General features: G+C 64.0%; 2 long non-coding RNA genes across 3 annotated transcripts in view; both read left to right on the top strand.

Moving 5' to 3' along the window:
- The first annotated feature begins 12610 nt into the window (after positions 1 to 12610).
- On the top strand, positions 12611 to 14712 carry LOC141133524 (uncharacterized). Its single transcript, XR_012243088.1, has 3 exons — positions 12611 to 12776; positions 13988 to 14159; positions 14551 to 14712. It is a non-coding gene; the product is annotated as an uncharacterized lncRNA (long non-coding RNA).
- A 3711-nt stretch (positions 14713 to 18423) lies between these two features.
- Positions 18424 to 21414, top strand: part of LOC141133525 (uncharacterized) — a 101466-nt gene continuing 98475 nt past the window's right edge. For both annotated transcript variants that reach the window (XR_012243089.1, XR_012243090.1), the window contains exons 1-2: positions 18424 to 18597; positions 19852 to 20023. This is a non-coding gene — a long non-coding RNA (uncharacterized lncRNA). The remainder of the gene's footprint in view (positions 18598 to 19851; positions 20024 to 21414) is intronic.

The following is a 21414-nucleotide window of genomic DNA, read 5'->3' on the forward strand; positions in this document are numbered from 1 at the left end:
ACCACCACTGACAGGCACCCACCCCCCCCACTGACCAACAGTGTCTCCTGAGGTGTGTGTGATGTGAAGGAGGTGTGTGGGTTTTGTGTCTCCTGCAATGTGGTGTTGTTGCAGGGTTGATGGGAGGTGCAGTGTGTGTAGCAGTAATACAATCCTCTCCCTCCTCCCCCCCGTATCTGCATAGAACACATCACTGTACAGGAAGCAGTTTGTGTCATGTTGTTGTTGTTTCTTTCTCTTTTCAGAAGGTTGTGTGTCCGCCGGTGTCTCTGGTTGTGTGCAGTCCATGTCCTCTCTGGAGCAGCGTGCGTTGTGCTGTGACCTCTCACCTTTTGGCGTCTCCTCCGGCGTTCAGGAAAGATGACCTCCGACCCGCCAGCCCGGAGCCTGGATGACATCGAGCTGTCAGCTCTGCGGGTGAGAAGGGGGTTCTGGGCTCCTGTGAGAGACCCCCCCCCACCACTGACAGAGACCCCCCCCACCACTGACAGACACCCCCCCACCACTGACAGACCCCCCCCCACCACTGACAGACCCCCCCCCACCACTGACAGACCCCCCCCACCACTGACAGACCCCCCCCCACCAACACACCCCCACCACTGACAGACCCCCCCTCACCACCCCCCACCACTGACAGACACACCCCCACCACTGACAGACCCCCCCTCACCACCCCCCACCACTGACAGACACACCCCCACCACTGACAAACCCCCCCTCACCACCCCCCACCACTGACAGACACACCCCCACCACTGGCAGATACCCCCCCACCACCGCTGACAGACCCCCACGCCACCACCACTTACACCACCCACCACCGCAGACCCCCCCCACCACCACAACTGACAGACCCCTCTCCCCACCAATGACAGATCCCCCCCACCAATGACAGATCCCCCCCACCAATGACAGATCCCCCCCACCACTGACAGATCCCCCCCACCACTGACAGACCCCCCCCCACCACTGACAGACCCCCCCTCACCACCCACCACCACTGACAGGCACCCCCCCCCCCCCACTGACCAACAGTGTCTCCTGAGGTGTGTGTGATGTGAAGGAGGTGTGTGGGTTTTGTGTCTCCTGCAATGTGGTGTTGTTGCAGGGTCGATGGGAGGTGCAGTGTGTGTAGCAGTAATACAATCCTCTCCCTCCTCCCCCCCGTATCTGCATAGAACACATCACTGTACAGGAGGCAGTTTGTGTCATGTTGTTGTTTCTTTCTCTTTTCAGAAGGTTGTGTGTCCGCCGGTGTCTCTGGTTGTGTGCAGTCCATGTCCTCTCTGGAGCAGCGTGCGTTGTGCTGTGACCTCTCACCTTTTGGCGTCTCCTCCGGCGTTCAGGAAAGATGACCTCCGACCCGCCAGCCCGGAGCCTGGAGGGTGAGGAGGGGGGTTCTGGGCTCCTGTGAGAGACCCCCCCCACCAGCACTGACAGAGGACCCCCCCCCACCAGCACTGACAGAGGACCCCCCCCACCAGCACTGACAGAGGCCCCCCCCCCCCACCAGCACTGACAGAGACCCCCCCCCCACCAGCACTGACAGAGACCCCCCCCACCAGCACTGACAGACCCCCCTCCCCCCCCACCAGCACTGACAGACCCCCCACCAGCACTGACAGACCCCCCCCACCAGCACTGACCACTGACAGACCCCCCCCACCAGCACTGACAGACCCCCCCACCAGCACTGACAGACCCCCCCCACCAGCACTGACAGACCCCCCCCTACCACTGACAGACCCCCCCCTACCACTGACAGACCCCCCCCTACCACTGACAGACCCCCCCCTACCACTGACAGACCCCCCCCTACCACTGACAGACCCCCCCCCTACCACTGACAGACCCCCCCTACCACTGACAGACCCCCCCCCACCACTGACAGACCCCCCCCACCACTGACAGACCCCCCCACCACCACTGACAGACCCCCCTCCCCACCACAACTGACAGACCCCTCTCCCCACCACTGACACCCCCCACCAATGACAGACCCCCCCACCACTGACAGACCCCCCCACCACCACTGACAGACCCCCACACCACCACTGCAGACCCCCCCACCACCACTGACAGACCCCCCTCCCCACCACAACTGACAGACCCCTCTCCCCACCACTGACAGACCCCCCCTCACCACCCCCCACCACTGACAGACCCCCCCTCACCACCCCCCCACCACTGACAGACCCCCCACCACCACTGACAGGCACCCACCCCCCCCCACTGACCAACAGTGTCTCCTGAGGTGTGTGTGATGTGAAGGAGGTGTGTGGGTTTTGTGTCTCCTGCAATGTGGTGTTGTTGCAGGGTTGATGGGAGGTGCAGTGTGTGTAGCAGTAATACAATCCTCTCCCTCCTCCCCCCCGTCTCTGCATAGAACACATCAATGTACAGGAAGCAGTTTGTGTCATGTTGTTGTTTCTTTCTCTTTTCAGAAGGTTGTGTGTCCGCCGGTGTCTCTGGTTGTGTGCAGTCCATGTCCTCTCTGGAGCAGCGTGCGTTGTGCTGTGACCTCACACCTTTTGGCGTCTCCTCCGGCGTTCAGGAAAGATGACCTCCGACCCGCCAGCCCGGAGCCTGGATGACATCTAGCTGTCAGCTCTGCGGGTGAGGAGGGGGGTTCTGGGCTCCTGTGAGAGACCCCCCCCCACCAGCACTGACAGAGGACCCCCCCCCCACCAGCACTGACAGAGGACCCCCCCCCCCCACCAGCACTGACAGAGACCCCCCCCCACCAGCACTGACAGAGACCCCCCCCCACCAGCACTGACAGAGACCCCCCCCCACCAGCACTGACAGACCCCCCCCCCCCACCAGCACTGACAGACCCCCCACCAGCACTGACAGACCCCCCCCCACCAGCACTGACCACTGACAGACCCCCCCCACCAGCACTGACAGACCCCCCCCACCAGCACTGACAGACCCCCCCCACCAGCACTGACAGACCCCCCCCCACCAGCACTGACAGACCCCCCTACCACTGACAGACCCCCCCCTACCACTGACAGACCCCCCCCTACCACTGACAGACCCCCCCTACCACTGACAGACCCCCCCTACCACTGACAGACCCCCCCCACCACTGACAGACCCCCCCCCACCACCACTGACAGACCCCCCTCCCCACCACAACTGACAGACCCCTCTCCCCACCACTGACACCCCCCACCAATGACAGACCCCCCCACCACTGACAGACCCCCACACCACCACTGACAGACCCCCACACCACCACTGACAGACCCCCCCCACCACTGCAGACCCCCCCACCACCACTGACAGACCCCCCTCCCCACCACAACTGACAGACCCCTCTCCCCACCACTGACACCCCCCACCACTGACAGACACCCCCCCACCACTGACAGACCCCCCCTCACCACCCCCCACCACTGACAGACCCCCCCTCACCACCCCCCACCACTGGCAGATACCCCCCCCACCACCACTGACAGGCACCCACCCCCCCCCCACTGACCAACAGTGTCTCCTGAGGTGTGTGTGATGTGAAGGAGGTGTGTGGGTTTTGTGTCTCCTGCAATGTGGTGTTGTTGCAGGGTTGATGGGAGGTGCAGTGTGTGTAGCAGTAATACAATCCTCTCCCTCCTCCCCCCCCGTCTCTGCATAGAACACATCAATGTACAGGAAGCAGTTTGTGTCATGTTGTTGTTTCTTTCTCTTTTCAGAAGGTTGTGTGTCCGCCGGTGTCTCTGGTTGTGTGCAGTCCATGTCCTCTCTGGAGCAGCGTGCGTTGTGCTGTGACCTCACACCTTTTGGCGTCTCCTCCGGCGTTCAGGAAAGATGACCTCCGACCCGCCAGCCCGGAGCCTGGATGACATGACCCCCCCCACCACTGACAGAGACCCCCCCCACCAGCACTGACAGACCACACCAGCACTGACAGACCCCCCCCCCACCAGCACTGACAGACCCCCCCCCCACCAGCACTGACAGACCCCACCACCACCACTGGCAGACCCCCCACCACCACCACTGGCAGACCCCCCACCACCACCACTGGCAGACCCCCCACCAGCAGCACTGGCAGACCCCCCACCAGCAGCACTGGCAGACCCCCCACCAGCAGCACTGGCAGACCCCCCCCCAGCAGCACTGACAGACCCCCCCCCAGCAGCACTGACAGACCCCCCCCCCCAGCAGCACTGACAGACCCCCCCCCAGCAGCACTGACAGACCCCCCCCAGCAGCACTGACAGACCCCCACCACTGACAGACCCCCCCCACCAGCACTGACAGACTGCCCCCCCTACTGGCAGACTGCCCCCCCTACTGGCAGACTGCCCCCCCTACTGGCAGACACCCCCCCTACTGGCAGACACCCCCCCACCACTGACAGACACCCCCCCCCACCACTGACAGACACCCCCCCCCACCACTGACAGACACCCCCCCCCACCACTGACAGACACCCCCCCCCACCACTGACAGACACCCCCCCCCACCACTGACAGACACCCCCCCCACCACTGACAGACACCCCCCCCCCACCACTGACAGACACCCCCCCCCCACCACTGACAGACACCCCCCCCCCACCACTGACAGACACCCCCCCCCACCACTGACAGACACCCCCCCCCCACCACTGACAGACACCCCCCCCCCACCACTGACAGACACCCCCCCCACCACTGACAGACACCCCCCCCCCCACCACTGACAGACACCCCCCCCCCCACAACTGACAGACCCCCCTCCCCCCCACCACTGACAGACCCCCCTCCCCACCACAACTGACAGACCCCTCTCCCCACCACAACTGACAGACCCCCCCCACCACTGACAGACACCCCCCACCAATGACAGACACCCCCACCACTGACAGACACCCCACCACCACTGGCAGATACCCCACCACCACCACTGACAGGCACCCACCCCCCCCACTGACCAACAGTGTCTCCTGAGGTGTGTGTGATGTGAAGGAGGTGTGTGGGTGTCTCCTGCAATGTGGTGTTGTTGCAGGGTTGATGGGAGGTGCAGTGTGTGTAGCAGTAATACAATCCTCTCCCTCCTCCCCCCCCGTCTCTGCATAGAACACATCAATGTACAGGAAGCAGTTTGTGTCATGTTGTTGTTTCTTTCTCTTTTCAGTCCATGTCCTCTCTGGAGCAACGTGCGTTGTGCTGTGACCTCTCACCTTTTGGCGTCTCCTCCGGCTTTTAGGAAAGATGACCTCCGACCCGCCAGCCCGGAGCCTGGATGACATCTAGCTGTCAGCTCTGCGGGTGAGGAGGGGGGTTCTGGGCTCCTGTGACAGACCCCCCCCCCACCAGCACTGACAGAGACCCCCCACCAGCACTGACAGAGACCTCCCCCCCACCAGCACTGACAGAGACCTCCCCCCCACCAGCACTGACAGAGACCCCCCACCACTGACAGACACCCCCCCCACCACTGACAGACACCCCCCCCACCACTGACAGACACCCCCCCCCACCACTGACAGACACCCCCCCCCACCACTGACAGACACCCCCCCCCCACTGACAGACCCCCCCCCACTGACAGACCCCCCCCCACTGACAGACCCCCCCCACTGACAGACCCCCCCCCACTGACAGACCCCCCCCACTGACAGACCCCCCCCCCACTGACAGACCCCCCCCCACTGACAGACCCCCCCCACTGACAGACCCCCCCCCACTGACAGACCCCCCCCCACTGACAGACCCGACCCCCCCCCACTGACAGTACCCCCTCCCCACCACTGACAGAACCCCCTCCCCACCACAACTGACAGACCCCCCTCCCCACCACAACTGACAGACCCCCCTCCCCACCACAACTGACAGACCCCCCTCCCCACCACAACTGACAGACCCCCCTCCCCACCACAACTGACAGACCCCCCTCCCCACCACAACTGACAGACCCCTCTCCCCACCACAACTGACAGACCCCTCTCCCCACCACAACTGACAGACCCCTCTCCCCACCACAACTGACAGACCCCTCTCCCCACCACAACTGACAGACCCCTCTCCCCACCACAACTGACAGACCCCACCACAACTGACAGACCCCCCCACCACCAGACACCCCCCCCCTGCTGACAGACACCCCCCCCCCTGCTGACAGACACCCCCCCCCTGCTGACAGACACCCCCCCCTGCTGACAGACACCCCCCCCCTGCTGACAGACACCCCCCCCCTGCTGACAGACACCCCCCCCCTGCTGACAGACACCCCCCCCTGCTGACAGACACCCCCCCCTGCTGACAGACACCCCCCCCTGCTGACAGACCCCCCCTCACCACCGACAGACCCCCCCCTCACCACCGACAGACCCCCCCCTCACCACCGACAGACGCCCCTCACCACCGACAGACGCCCCACCACTGACAGACCCCCCTCCCCACCACTGACCCCCACCACCACTGACAGACCCCCCCCACCACCACTGCAGACCCCCCCACCACCACTGCAGACCCCCCCACCACCACTGCAGACCCCCCCACCACCACTGACAGACCCCCCTCCCCACCACAACTGACAGACCCCCCTCCCCACCACTGACAGACACACCCCCACCACTGACAGACACACCCCCACCACCCCCCACCACTGACAGACACACCCCCACCACTGACAGACCCCCCCTCACCACCCCCCACCACTGACAGACACACCCCCACCACTGACAGACCCCCCCTCACCACCCCCCACCACTGACAGACACACCCCCACCACTGACAGACCCCCCCTCACCACCCCCCACCACTGACAGACCCCCCCTCACCACCCCCCCACCACTGACAGACACACCCCCACCACTGGCAGATACCCCCCACCACCACCACTGATAGACCCCCCACCACCACCACTGATAGACCCCCCCCCCCCCAGCAGCACTGACAGACCCCCCCCAGCAGCACTGACAGACCCCCCCCCCAGCAGCACTGACAGACCCCCCCCCCAGCAGCACTGACAGACCCCCCCCCAGCAGCACTGACAGACCCCCCCCCAGCAGCACTGACAGACCCCCCCCCAGCAGCACTGACAGACCCCCCCAGCAGCACTGACAGACAGCCCCCCAGCAGCACTGACAGACAGCCCCCCCTACTGGCAGACAGCCCCCCCTACTGGCAGACAGCCCCCCCTACTGGCAGACAGCCCCCCCTACTGGCAGACAGCCCCCCCTACTGGCAGACAGCCCCCCCCCACTGACAGACAGCCCCCCTCACCACTGACAGACCCCCACACCACCGCTGACAGACCCCCACACCACCACCGCAGACCCCCCCCTCACCACCGCAGACCCCCCCCACCACCACAACTGACAGACCCCTCTCCCCACCAATGACAGATCCCCCCACCAATGACAGATCCCCCCCACCAATGACAGATCCCCCCCACCAATGACAGATCCCCCCCACCAATGACAGATCCCCCCCACCACTGACAGATCCCCCCCACCACTGACAGATCCCCCCCACCACTGACAGACCCCCCCTCACCACCCACCACCACTGACAGGCACCCCCCCCCCCCACTGACCAACAGTGTCTCCTGAGGTGTGTGTGATGTGAAGGAGGTGTGTGGGTTTAGTGTCTCCTGCAATGTGGTGTTGTTGCAGGATTGATGGGAGGTGCAGTGTGGGTAGCAGTAATACAATCCTCTCCCTCCTACCCCCCGTATCTGCATAGAACACATCACTGTACAGGAGGCAGTTTGTGTCATGTTGTTGTTTCTTTCTCTTTTCAGAAGGTTGTGTGTCTGCCGGTGTCTCTGGTTGTGTGCAGTCCATGTCCTCTCTGGAGCAGCGTGCGTTGTGCTGTGACCTCACACCTTTTGGCGTCTCCTCCAGCGTTCAGGAAAGATGACCTCCGACCCGCCAGCCCGGAGCCTGGATGACATCTAGCTGTCAGCTCTGCGGGTGAGAAGGGGGTTCTGGGCTCCTGTGAGAGACCCCCCCCACCACTGACAGAGACCCCCCCCACCAGCACTGACAGACCACACCAGCACTGACAGACCCCCCCCACCAGCACTGACAGACCCCCCCCCCCCACCAGCACTGACAGACCCCCCTACCACCACTGGCAGACCCCCCACCACCACCACTGGCAGACCCCCCCACCACCACCACTGGCAGACCCCCCACCACCACCACTGGCAGACCCCCCACCACCACCACTGGCAGACCCCCCACCACCACCACTGGCAGACCCCCCACCAGCAGCACTGGCAGACCCCCCACCAGCAGCAGTGACAGACCCCCCCCAGCAGCACTGACAGACCCCCCCCAGCAGCACTGACAGACCCCCCCAGCAGCACTGACAGACCCCCCACCACTGACAGACCCCCCCCACCAGCACTGACAGACTGCCCCCCCTACTGGCAGACTGCCCCCCCTACTGGCAGACTGCCCCCCCTACTGGCAGACTGCCCCCCCTACTGGCAGACTGCCCCCCCTACTGGCAGACTGCCCCCCCTACTGGCAGACTACCCCCCCTACTGGCAGACTACCCCCCCTACTGGCAGACTACCCCCCCCCACCACTGACAGACCCCCCCCCACCACTGACAGACCCCCCCCCACCACTGACAGACCCCCCCCCACCACTGACAGACCCCCCCCCCACCACTGACAGACCCCCCCCCACCACTGACAGACACCCCCCCACCACTGACAGACACCCCCCCCCACCACTGACAGACACCCCCCCACCACTGACAGACACCCCCCCCACCCACCACTGACAGACCCCCCTCCCCCCCACAACTGACAGACCCCCCTCCCCACCACAACTGACAGACCCCTCTCCCCACCACAACTGACAGACCCCTCTCCCCACCACTGACAGACACCCCCCACCAATGACAGACACCCCCACCACTGACAGACACCCCACCACCACTGGCAGATACCCCCCCACCACCACTGACAGGCACCCCCCCCCCCCCCCACACTGACCAACAGTGTCTCCTGAGGTGTGTGTGATGTGAAGGAGGTGTGTGGGTTTTGTGTCTCCTGCAATGTGGTGTTGTTGCAGGGTTGATGGGAGGTGCAGTGTGTGTAGCAGTAATACAATCCTCTCCCTCCTCCCCCCCGTCTCTGCATAGAACACATCAATGTACAGGAAGCAGTTTGTGTCATGTTGTTGTTTCTTTCTCTTTTCAGAAGGTTGTGTGTCCGCCGGTGTCTCTGGTTGTGTGCAGTCCATGTCCTCTCTGGAGCAGTGTGCGTTGTGCTGTGACCTCACACCTTTTGGCGTCTCCTCCGGCGTTCAGGAAAGATGACCTCCGACCCGCCAGCCCGGAGCCTGGATGACATCTAGCTGTCAGCTCTGCGGGTGAGAAGGGGGTTCTGGGCTCCTGTGAGAGACCCCCCCCACCACTGACAGAGACCCCCCCACCAGCACTGACAGACCACACCAGCACTGACAGACCCCCCCCCCACCAGCACTGACAGACCCCCCCACCACCACTGGCAGACCCCCCACCACCACCACTGGCAGACCCCCCACCACCACCACTGGCAGACCCCCCCCAGCAGCACTGACAGACCCCCCCCCAGCAGCACTGACAGCCCCCCCCCAGCAGCACTGACAGACCCCCCCAGCAGTACTGACAGACCCCCCCCAGCAGCACTGACAGACCCCCCCAGCAGCACTGACAGACTGCCCCCCCTACTGGCAGACACCCCCCCTACTGGCAGACACCCCCCCTACTGGCAGACACCCCCCCTACTGGCAGACACCCCCCCTACTGGCAGACACCCCCCCTACTGGCAGACACCCCCCCTACTGGCAGACACCCCCCCCCCCTACTGGCAGACACCCCCCCCCCCCTACTGGCAGACACCCCCCCCCCTACTGACAGACACCCCCCCCCCTACTGACAGACACCCCCCTCCCCTACTGACAGACACCCCCCTCCCCTACTGACAGACACCCCCCTCCCCTACTGACAGACACCCCCCTCCCCTACTGACAGACACCCCCCTCCCCTACTGACAGACACCCCCCACCACCACTGACAGACACCCCCCACCACCACTGACAGACCCCCCCCACCACCACTTACACCACCCACCACCGCAGACCCCCCCCTCCCCACCACCACTGACAGACCCCCCTCCCCACCACAACTGACAGACCCCCCTCCCCACCACAACTGACAGACCCCCCCTCACCACCCACCACCACTGACAGGCACCCCCCCCCCCCCACTGACCAACAGTGTCTCCTGAGGTGTGTGTGATGTGAAGGAGGTGTGTGGGTTTAGTGTCTCCTGCAATGTGGTGTTGTTGCAGGATTGATGGGAGGTGCAGTGTGTGTAGCAGTAATACAATCCTCTCCCTCCTCCCCCCCCGTCTCTGCATAGAACACATCACTGTACAGGAGGCAGTTTGTGTCATGTTGTTGTTGTTTCTTTCTCTTTTCAGAAGGTTGTGTGTCCGCCGGTGTCTCTGGTTGTGTGCAGTCCATGTCCTCTCTGGAGCAACGTGCGTTGTGCTGTGACCTCACACCTTTTGGCGTCTCCTCCGGCGTTCAGGAAAGATGACCTCCGACCCGCCAGCCCGGAGCCTGGATGACATCTAGCTGTCAGCTCTGCGGGTGAGGAGGGGGGTTCTGGGCTCCTGTGACAGACCCCCCCCCCACCAGCACTGACAGAGACCCCCCCACCAGCACTGACAGAGACCTCCCCCCCACCAGCACTGACAGACCCCCCCCCCCACCAGCACTGACAGACCCCCCCCCCCACCAGCACTGACCACTGACAGACCCCCCCCACCAGCACTGACCACTGACAGACCCCCCCCCACCAGCACTGACAGACCCCCTACCACTGACAGACCCCCCCCACCACTGACAGACCCCCCCACCACTGACAGACCCCCCCCCACCACTGGCAGATACCCCCCCACCACCACTGACAGGCACCAACCCCCCCCCCCCCCCCCACTGACCAACAGTGTCTCCTGAGGTGTGTGTGATGTGAAGGAGGTGTGTGGGTTTTGTGTCTCCTGCAATGTGGTGTTGTTGCAGGGTTGATGGGAGGTGCAGTGTGTGTAGCAGTAATACAATCCTCTCCCTCCTCCCCCCCCGTCTCTGCATAGAACACATCTCTGTACAGGAAGCAGTTTGTGTCATGTTGTTTCTTTCTCTTTTCAGAAGGTTGTGTGTCCGCCGGTGTCTCTGGTTGTGTGCAGTCCATGTCCTCTCTGGAGCAACGTGCGTTGTGCTGTGACCTCACACCTTTTGGCGTCTCCTCCGGCTTTTAGGAAAGATGACCTCCGACCCGCCAGCCCGGAGCCTGGATGACATCTAGCTGTCAGCTCTGTGAGTGAGAAGGGGGGTTCTGGGCTCCTGTGAGAGACCCCCCCCCCCACCACTGACAGAGACCCCCCCCCACCAGCACTGACAGACTACACCAGCACTGACAGACCCCCCCCACCAGCACTGACAGACGACCCCCCCACCAGCACTGACAGACCCCCCCCACCAGCACTGACAGACCCCCCCCCACCAGCACTGACAGACCCCCCCCCACCAGCACTGACAGACCCCCCCCCACCAGCACTGGCAGACCCCCCACCACCACCACTGATAGACCCCCCCCAGCAGCACTGACAGACCCCCCCCAGCAGCACTGACAGACCCCCCCCAGCAGCACTGACAAACCCCCCCACCACCACTGACAGACCCCACCACCACCACTGACAGACCCCACCACCACCACTGGCAGACACCCCCCCCTACTGGCAGACACCCCCCCCTACTGGCAGACACCCCCCCCTACTGGCAGACACCCCCCCCTACTGGCAGACACCCCCCCTACTGGCAGACACACCCCCACCACCACTGACAGACACCCCCCCTACTGACAGACACCCCCCACCACTGACAGACCCCCCCCACTGACAAACCCCCCCCCCCACTGACAGACCCCCCCCCACTGACAGACCCCCCCCTCACCACTGACAGACCCCCACACCACCACTGACAGACCCCCACACCACCACTGACAGACCCCCACACCACCACTGACAGACCCCCACACCACCACTGACAGACCCCCCCCACCACCACTTACACCACCCACCACCGCAGACCCCCCCCTCACCACCGCAGACACCCCCCTCCCCACCACCACTGACAGACCCCTCTCCCCACCAATGACAGATCCCCCCCCACCACTGACAGATTCCCCCCCCACCACTGACAGATTCCCCCCCCACCACTGACAGATTCCCCCCCCACCACTGACAGATTCCCCCCCCACCACTGACAGATTCCCCCCCCCACCACTGACAGATCCCCCCCCACCACTGACAGACCCCCCCCACCACTGACAGACCCCCCCTCACCACCCACCACCACTGACAGGCACCCCCCCCCCCCCCCACTGACCAACAGTGTCTCCTGAGGTGTGTGTGATGTGAAGGAGGTGTGTGGGTTTTGTGTCTCCTGCAATGTGGTGTTGTTGCAGGGTCGATGGGAGGTGCAGTGTGCGTAGCAGTAATACAATCCTCTCCCTCCTCCCCCCCGTATCTGCATAGAACACATCAATGTACAGGAGGCAGTTTGTGTCATGTTGTTGTTGTTTCTTTCTCTTTTCAGAAGGTTGTGTGTCTGCCGGTGTCTCTGGTTGTGTGCAGTCCATGTCCTCTCTGGAGCAGCGTGCGTTGTGCTGTGACCTCACACCTTTTGGCGTCTCCTCCGGCGTTCAGGAAAGATGACCTCCGACCCGCCAGCCCAGAGCCTGGATGACATCTAGCTGTCAGCTCTGCGGGTGAGGAGGGGGGTTCTGGGCTCCTGTGACAGACCCCCCCCCCCCCACCAGCACTGACAGAGACCCCCCCCCACCAGCACTGACAGAGACCCCCCCCCACCAGCACTGACAGAGACCCCCCCCACCAGCACTGACAGAGACCCCCCCCACCAGCACTGACAGAGACCCCTCCCCCACCAGCACTGACAGAGACCCCTCCCCCACCAGCACTGACAGAGACCCCCCCCACCAGCACTGACAGAGACCCCCCCCACCAGCACTGACAGAGACCCCCCCCACCAGCACTGACAGAGACCCCCCCCCCACCAGCACTGACAGAGACCCCCCCCCCACCAGCACTGACAGAGACCCCCCCCACCAGCACTGACAGAGACCCCCCCCACCAGCACTGACAGACCCCCCCCCCCCACCAGCACTGACAGACCCCCCCCCCCCCACCAGCACTGACAGACCCCCCCCCCCACCAGCACTGACAGACCCCCCCCCACCAGCACTGACAGACCCCCTACCACTGACAGACCCCCTACCACTGACAGACCCCCCCCACCACTGACAGACCCCCCCCACCACTGACAGACCCCCACCACCACTGACAGACCCCCTTCCCCACCACACTGACAGACCCCTCTCCCCACCACTGACACCCCCCCACCACTGACAGACCCCCACACCACCACTGACAGACCCCCCCACCACCACTGCAGACCCCCCCCACCACCACTGACAGACCCCCCTCCCCACCACAACTGACAGACCCCTCTCCCCACCACTGACAGACACCCCCCCACCACTGACAGACACCCCCCCACCACTGACAGACACCCCCCCACCACTGACAGACACCCCCCCACCACTGACAGACACCCCCCCACCACTGACAGACCCCCCCACCACTGACAGACCCCCCATCACCACCCCCCCACCACTGACAGACCCCCCCCACCACTGGCAGATACCCCCCCACCACCACTGACAGGCACCCACCCCCCCCCCCCACTGACCAACAGTGTCTCCTGAGGTGTGTGTGATGTGAAGGAGGTGTGTGGGTTTTGTGTCTCCTGCAATGTGGTGTTGTTGCAGGGTTGATGGGAGGTGCAGTGTGTGTAGCAGTAATACAATCCTCTCCCTCCTCCCCCCCCCCGTCTCTGCATAGAACACATCAATGTACAGGAAGCAGTTTGTGTCATGTTGTTGTTTCTTTCTCTTTTCAGAAGGTTGTGTGTCCGCCGGTGTCTCTGGTTGTGTGCAGTCCATGTCCTCTCTGGAGCAACGTGCGTTGTGCTGTGACCTCTCACCTTTTGGCGTCTCCTCCGGCTTTTAGGAAAGATGACCTCCGACCCGCCAGCCCGGAGCCTGGATGACATCTAGCTGTCAGCTCTGCGGGTGAGAAGGGGGTTCTGGGCTCCTGTGAGAGACCCCCCCCACCAGCACTGACAGACCACACCAGCACTGACAGACCCCCCCCACCACCACTGGCAGACCCCCCACCACCACCACTGGCAGACCCCCCACCACTGGCAGACCCCCCACCACCACTAACAGGCACCAACCCCCCCCCCCCACTGACCAACAGTGTCTCCTGAGGTGTGTGTGATGTGAAGGAGGTGTGTGGGTTTTGTGTCTCCTGCAATGTGGTGTTGTTGCAGGGTCGATGGGAGGTGCAGTGTGTGTAGCAGTAATACAATCCTCTCCCTCCTCCCCCCCGTATCTGCATAGAACACATCAATGTACAGGAAGCAGTTTGTGTCATGTTGTTGTTTCTTTCTCTTTTCAGAAGGTTGTGTGTCCGCCGGTGTCTCTGGTTGTGTGCAGTCCATGTCCTCTCTGGAGCAACGTGCGTTGTGCTGTGACCTCACACCTTTTGGCGTCTCCTCCGGCTTTTAGGAAAGATGACCTCCGACCCGCCAGCCCGGAGCCTGGATGACATCTAGCTGTCAGCTCTGTGAGTGAGAAGGGGGGTTCTGGGCTCCTGTGAGAGACCCCCCCACCACTGACAGAGACCCCCCCCACCAGCACTGACAGACTACACCAGCACTGACAGACCCCCCCCACCAGCACTGACAGACCCCCCCCACCAGCACTGACAGACGACCCCCCCACCAGCACTGACAGACCCCCCCCCCACCAGCACTGACAGACCCCCCCCCACCAGCACTGACAGACCCCCCCCCACCAGCCACACTGACAGACCCCCCCCACCAGCACTGACAGACCCCCCCCCCCCCACCAGCACTGGCAGACCCCCCACCACCACCACTGATAGACCCCCCCCCCAGCAGCACTGACAGACCCCCCAGCAGCACTGACAGACCCCCCCAGCAGCACTGACAGACCCCCCCCAGCACCACTGACAGACCCCACCACCACCACTGACAGACCCCACCACCACCACTGGCAGACACCCCCCCCTACTGGCAGACACCCCCCCCTACTGGCAGACACCCCCCCCTACTGGCAGACACCCCCCCTACTGGCAGACACCCCCCCTACTGGCAGACACCCCCCCCTACTGGCAGACACCCCCCCCTACTGGCAGGACACCCCCCCCCTACTGGCAGACACCCCCCCCCCTACTGGCAGACACCCCCCCCCCTACTGACAGACACACCCCCCCTACTGACAGACACCCCCCATCACTGACAGACCCCCCCCACTGACAGACCCCCCCTCACCACTGACAGACCCCCCCTCACCACTGACAGACCCCCCCTCACCACTGACAGACCCCCACACCACCACTGACAGACCCCCCCCCACCACCACTTACACCACTCACCACCGCAGACCCCCCCCTCACCACCGCAGACACCCCCCTCCCCACCACCACTGACAGACCCCTCTCCCCACCAATGACAGACCCCTCTCCCCACCAATGACAGATCCCCCCCACCACTGACAGATCCCCCCCCCCACCACTGACAGATCCCCCCCCAACACTGACAGACCCCCCCCCACCACTGACAGACCCCCCCTCACCACCCACCACCACTGACAGGCACCCTCCCCCCCCACTGACCAACAGTGTCTCCTGAGGTGTGTGTGATGTGAAGGAGGTGTGTGGGTTTTGTGTCTCCTGCAATGTGGTGTTGTTGCAGGGTCGATGGGAGGTGCAGTGTGTGTAGCAGTAATACAATCCTCTCCCTCCTCCCCCCCGTATCTGCATAGAACACATCACTGTACAGGAGGCAGTTTGTGTCATGTTGTTGTTTCTTTCTCTTTTCAGAAGGTTGTGTGTCCGCCGGTGTCTCTGGTTGTGTGCAGTCCATGTCCTCTCTGGAGCAGCGTGCGTTGTGCTGTGACCTCACACCTTTTGGCGTCTCCTCCGGCGTTCAGGAAAGATGACCTCCGACCCGCCAGCCCAGAGCCTGGATGACATCTAGCTGTCAGCTCTGCGGGTGAGGAGGGGGGTTCTGGGCTCCTGTGACAGACCCCCCCCCACCAGCACTGACAGAGAGCCCCCCCCCACCAGCACTGACAGAGACCCCCCCCCCACCAGCACTGACAGAGACCCCCCCCCCACCAGCACTGACAGAGACCCCCCCCCCCACCAGCACTGACAGAGATCCCCCCCACCAGCACTGACAGAGACCCCCCCCCCACCAGCACTGACAGAGACCCCCCCCCACCAGCACTGACAGAGACCCCCCCCCACCAGCACTGACAGAGACCCCCCCCACCAGCACTGACAGAGACCCCCCCCCACCAGCACTGACCACTGACAGACCCCCCCCCACCAGCACTGACAGACCCCCTACCACTGACAGACCCCCTACCACTGACAGACCCCCCCTACCACTGACAGACCCCCCCTACCACTGACAGACCCCCCCACCACCACTGACAGACCCCCCCCCACCACCACTGACAGACCCCCCTCCCCACCACTGACAGACCCCCCTCCCCACCACTGACAGACCCCCCCTCCCCACCACAACTGACAGACCCCTCTCCCCACCACTGACACCCCCCACCACTGACAGACCCCCCCACCACCACTGACAGACCCCCCCACCACTGACAGACCCCCCCACCACTGACAGACCCCCCCACCACTGACAGACCCCCCCCACCACCACTGCAGACCCCCCACCACCACTGACAGACCCCCCTCCCCACCACAACTGACAGACCCCTCTCCCACCACTGACACCCCCCCACCACTGACAGACACCCCCCCCACCACTGACAGACACCCCCCCCACCACTGAGAGACACCCCCCACCACTGACAGACACCCCCCCACCACTGACAGACCCCCCCCACCCCCCCCCCCACTGACCAACAGTGTCTCCTGAGGTGTGGTGTTGTTGCAGGGTTGATGGGAGGTGCAGTGTGTGTAGCAGTAATACAATCCTCTCCCTCCTCCCCCCGTCTCTGCATAGAACACATCACTGTACAGGAAGCAGTTTGTGTCATGTTGTTGTTTCTTTCTCTTTTCAGAAGGTTGTGTGTCCGCCGGTGTCTCTGGTTGTGTGCAGTCCATGTCCTCTCTGGAGCAGCGTGCGTTGTGCTGTGACCTCACACCTTTTGGCGTCTCCTCCGGCGTTCAGGAAAGATGACCTCCGACCCGCCAGCCCAGAGCCTGGATGACATCTAGCTGTCAGCTCTGCGGGTGAGGAGGGGGGTTCTGGCTCCTGTGACAGACCCCCCCCCCCACCAGCACTGACAGAGACCCCCCCCCCCACCAGCACTGACAGAGACCCCCCCCACCAGCACTGACAGAGACCCCCCCACCAGCACTGACAGAGACCCCCCCCCCACCAGCACTGACAGAGACCCCCCCACCAGCACTGACAGAGACCCCCCCCCACCAGCACTGACAGAGACCCCCCCCACCAGCACTGACAGAGACCCCCCCCACCAGCACTGACAGAGACCCCCCCCACCAGCACTGACAGAGACCCCCCCCACCCACTGACAGACCCCCCCACCAGCACTGACAGACCCCCCCCCCACCAGCACTGACCACTGACAGACCCCCCCCACCAGCACTGACAGACCCCCTACCACTGACAGACCCCCTACCACTGACAGACCCCCCCTACCACTGACAGACCCCCCTACCACTGACAGACCCCCCCTACCACTGACAGACCCCCCCCTACCACTGACAGACCCCCCCCCACCACCACTGACAGACCCCCCTCCCCACCACTGACAGACCCCCCTCCCCACCACAACTGACAGACCCCTCTCCCCACCACTGACACCCACCACCACTGACAGACCCCCCCACCACCACTGACAGACCCCCCCACCACTGACAGACCCCCCCCACCACCACTGCAGACCCCCCCACCACCACTGACAGACCCCCCTCCCCACCACAACTGACAGACCCCTCTCCCCACCACTGACACCCCCCACCACTGACAGACACCCCCCCACCACTGACAGACACCCCCCCACCACTGACAGACCCCCCCCACCCCCCCCCACTGACCAACAGTGTCTCCTGAGGTGTGTGTGATGTGAAGGAGGTGTGTGGGTTTTGTGTCTCCTGCAATGTGGTGTTGTTGCAGGGTTGATGGGAGGTGCAGTGTGTGTAGCAGTAATACAATCCTCTCCCTCCTCCCCCCGTCTCTGCATAGAACACATCACTGTACAGGAAGCAGTTTGTGTCATGTTGTTGTTTCTTTCTCTTTTCAGAAGGTTGTGTGTCCGCCGGTGTCTCTGGTTGTGTGCAGTCCATGTCCTCTCTGGAGCAACGTGCGTTGTGCTGTGACCTCACACCTTTTGGCGTCTCCTCCGGCTTTTAGGAAAGATGACCTCCGACCCGCCAGCCCGGAGCCTGGATGACATCTAGCTGTCAGCTCTGCGGGTGAGAAGGGGGTTCTGGGCTCCTGTGAGAGACCCCCCCCACCAGCACTGACAGACCACACCAGCACTGACAGACCCCCCCCACCAGCACTGACAGACCCCCCCCCACCAGCACTGACAGACCCCCCCACCAGCACTGACAGACCCCCCCACCACCACCACTGGCAGACCCCCCACCACCACCACTGGCAGACCCCCCCACCAGCAGCACTGGCAGACCCCCCACCAGCAGCACTGGCAGGACCCCCGCCACCAGCAGCACTGACAGACCCCCCCCAGCAGCACTGACAGACCCCCCCCAGCAGCACTGACAGACCCCCCCCAGCAGCACTGACAGACCCCCCCCAGCAGCACTGACAGACCCCCCCAGCAGCACTGACAGACCCCCCCACCACCCCTGACAGACCCCCCACCACTGACAGACCCCCCCCACCAGCACTGACAGACTGCCCCCCCTACTGGCAGACACCCCCCCTACTGGCAGACACCCCCCCCCCCTACTGGCAGACACCCCCCCCCCCTACTGGCAGACACCCCCCCCCCCCTACTGGCAGACACCCCCCCCCCCCTACTGGCAGACACCCCCCCCCCCCTACTGACAGACACCCCCCCCCCCTACTGACAGACACTCCCCCCCCCTACTGACAGACACCCCCCTCACCACTGACAGACACCCCTCTCACCACTGACAGACACCCCACACCACCACTGACAGACACCCCCACACCACCACTGACAGACACCCCACACCACCACTGACAGACACCCCACACCACCACTGACAGACACCCCACACCACCACTGACAGACACCCCACACCACCACTGACAGACACCCCACACCACCACTGACAGACACCCCACACCACCACTGACAGACACCCCACACCACCACTGACAGACACCCCACACCACCACTTACACCACCCACCACCGCAGACCCCCCCCCCCACCACCACTGACAGACCCCCCTCCCCACCACCACTGACAGACCCCCCCTCACCACCCACCACCACTGACAGGCACCCCCCCCCCCCCCCCCCACTGACCAACAGTGTCTCCTGAGGTGTGTGTGATGTGAAGGAGGTGTGTGGGTTTAGTGTCTCCTGCAATGTGGTGTTGTTGCAGGGTTGATGGGAGGTGCAGTGTGTGTAGCAGTAATACAATCCTCTCCCTCCTCCCCCCCGTATCTGCATAGAACACATCACTGTACAGGAGGCAGTTTGTGTCATGTTGTTGTTTCTTTCTCTTTTCAGAAGGTTGTGTGTCCGCCGGTGTCTCTGGTTGTGTGCAGTCCATGTCCTCTCTGGAGCAACGTGCGTTGTGCTGTGACCTCTCACCTTTTGGCGTCTCCTCCGGCTTTTAGGAAAGATGACCTCCGACCCGCCAGCCCGGAGCCTGGATGACATCTAGCTGTCAGCTCTGCGGGTGAGAAGGGGGGTTCTGGGCTCCTGTGAGAGACCCCCCCCACCAGCACTGACAGACCACACCAGCACTGACAGACCCCCCCCACCAGCACTGACAGACCCCCCCCCACCAGCACTGACAGACCCCCCCACCACCACTGGCAGACCCCCCACCACCACCACTGGCAGACCCCCCACCACCACCACTGGCAGACCCCCCCCACCAGCAGCACTGGCAGACCCCCCACCAGCAGCACTGGCAGACCCCCCACCAGCAGCACTGACAGACCCCCCCCAGCAGCACTGACAGACCCCCCCCAGCAGCACTGACAGACCCCCCCCAGCAGCACTGACAGACCCCCCCCAGCAGCACTGACAGACCCCCCCCAGCAGCACTGACAGACCCCCCCCAGCAGCACTGACAGACCCCCCCCAGCAGCACTGACAGACCCCCCCCAGCAGCACTGACAGACCCCCCCCCAGCAGCACTGACAGACCCCCCCCAGCGCACACTGACAGACCCCCCCACCACCCCTGACAGACCCCCCACCACTGACAGACCCCCCCCACCAGCACTGACAGACTGCCCCCCCTACTGGCAGACACCCCCCCTACTGGCAGACACCCCCCCCCCCCCTACTGGCAGACACCCCCCCCCCCCCCTACTGGCAGACACCCCCCCCCCCCTACTGGCAGACACCCCCCCCCCTACTGGCAGACACCCCCCCCCCCTACTGACAGACACCCCCCCCCCCCTACTGACAGACACTCCCCCCCCCTACTGACAGACACCCCCCTCACCACTGACAGACACCCCCCCTCACCACTGACAGACACCCCCACACCACCACTGACAGACACCCCACACCACCACTGACAGACACCCCACACCACCACTGACAGACACCCCACACCACCACTGACAGACACCCCACACCACCACTGACAGACACCCCACACCACCACTGACAGACACCCCACACCACCACTGACAGACACCCCACACCACCACTGACAGACACCCCACACCACCACTGACAGACACCCCACACCACCACTGACAGACACCCCACACCACCACTGACAGACACCCCACACCACCACTGACAAGCACCCCACACCACCACTGACAGACCCCCCCCACCACCACTTACACCACCCACCACCGCAGACCCCCCCCCACCACCACTGACAGACCCCCCCTCCCCACCACCACTGACAGACCCCCCCTCACCACCCACCACCACTGACAGGCACCCCCCCCCCCCCCCACTGACCAACAGTGTCTCCTGAGGTGTGTGTGATGTGAAGGAGGTGTGTGGGTTTAGTGTCTCCTGCAATGTGGTGTTGTTGCAGGGTTGATGGGAGGTGCAGTGTGTGTAGCAGTAATACAATCCTCTCCCTCCTCCCCCC

The sequence above is a fragment of the Aquarana catesbeiana genome, linkage group LG03 (assembly GCF_042186555.1).
Source record: "Aquarana catesbeiana isolate 2022-GZ linkage group LG03, ASM4218655v1, whole genome shotgun sequence".
NCBI classification, from domain to species: domain Eukaryota; kingdom Metazoa; phylum Chordata; class Amphibia; order Anura; family Ranidae; genus Aquarana; species Aquarana catesbeiana.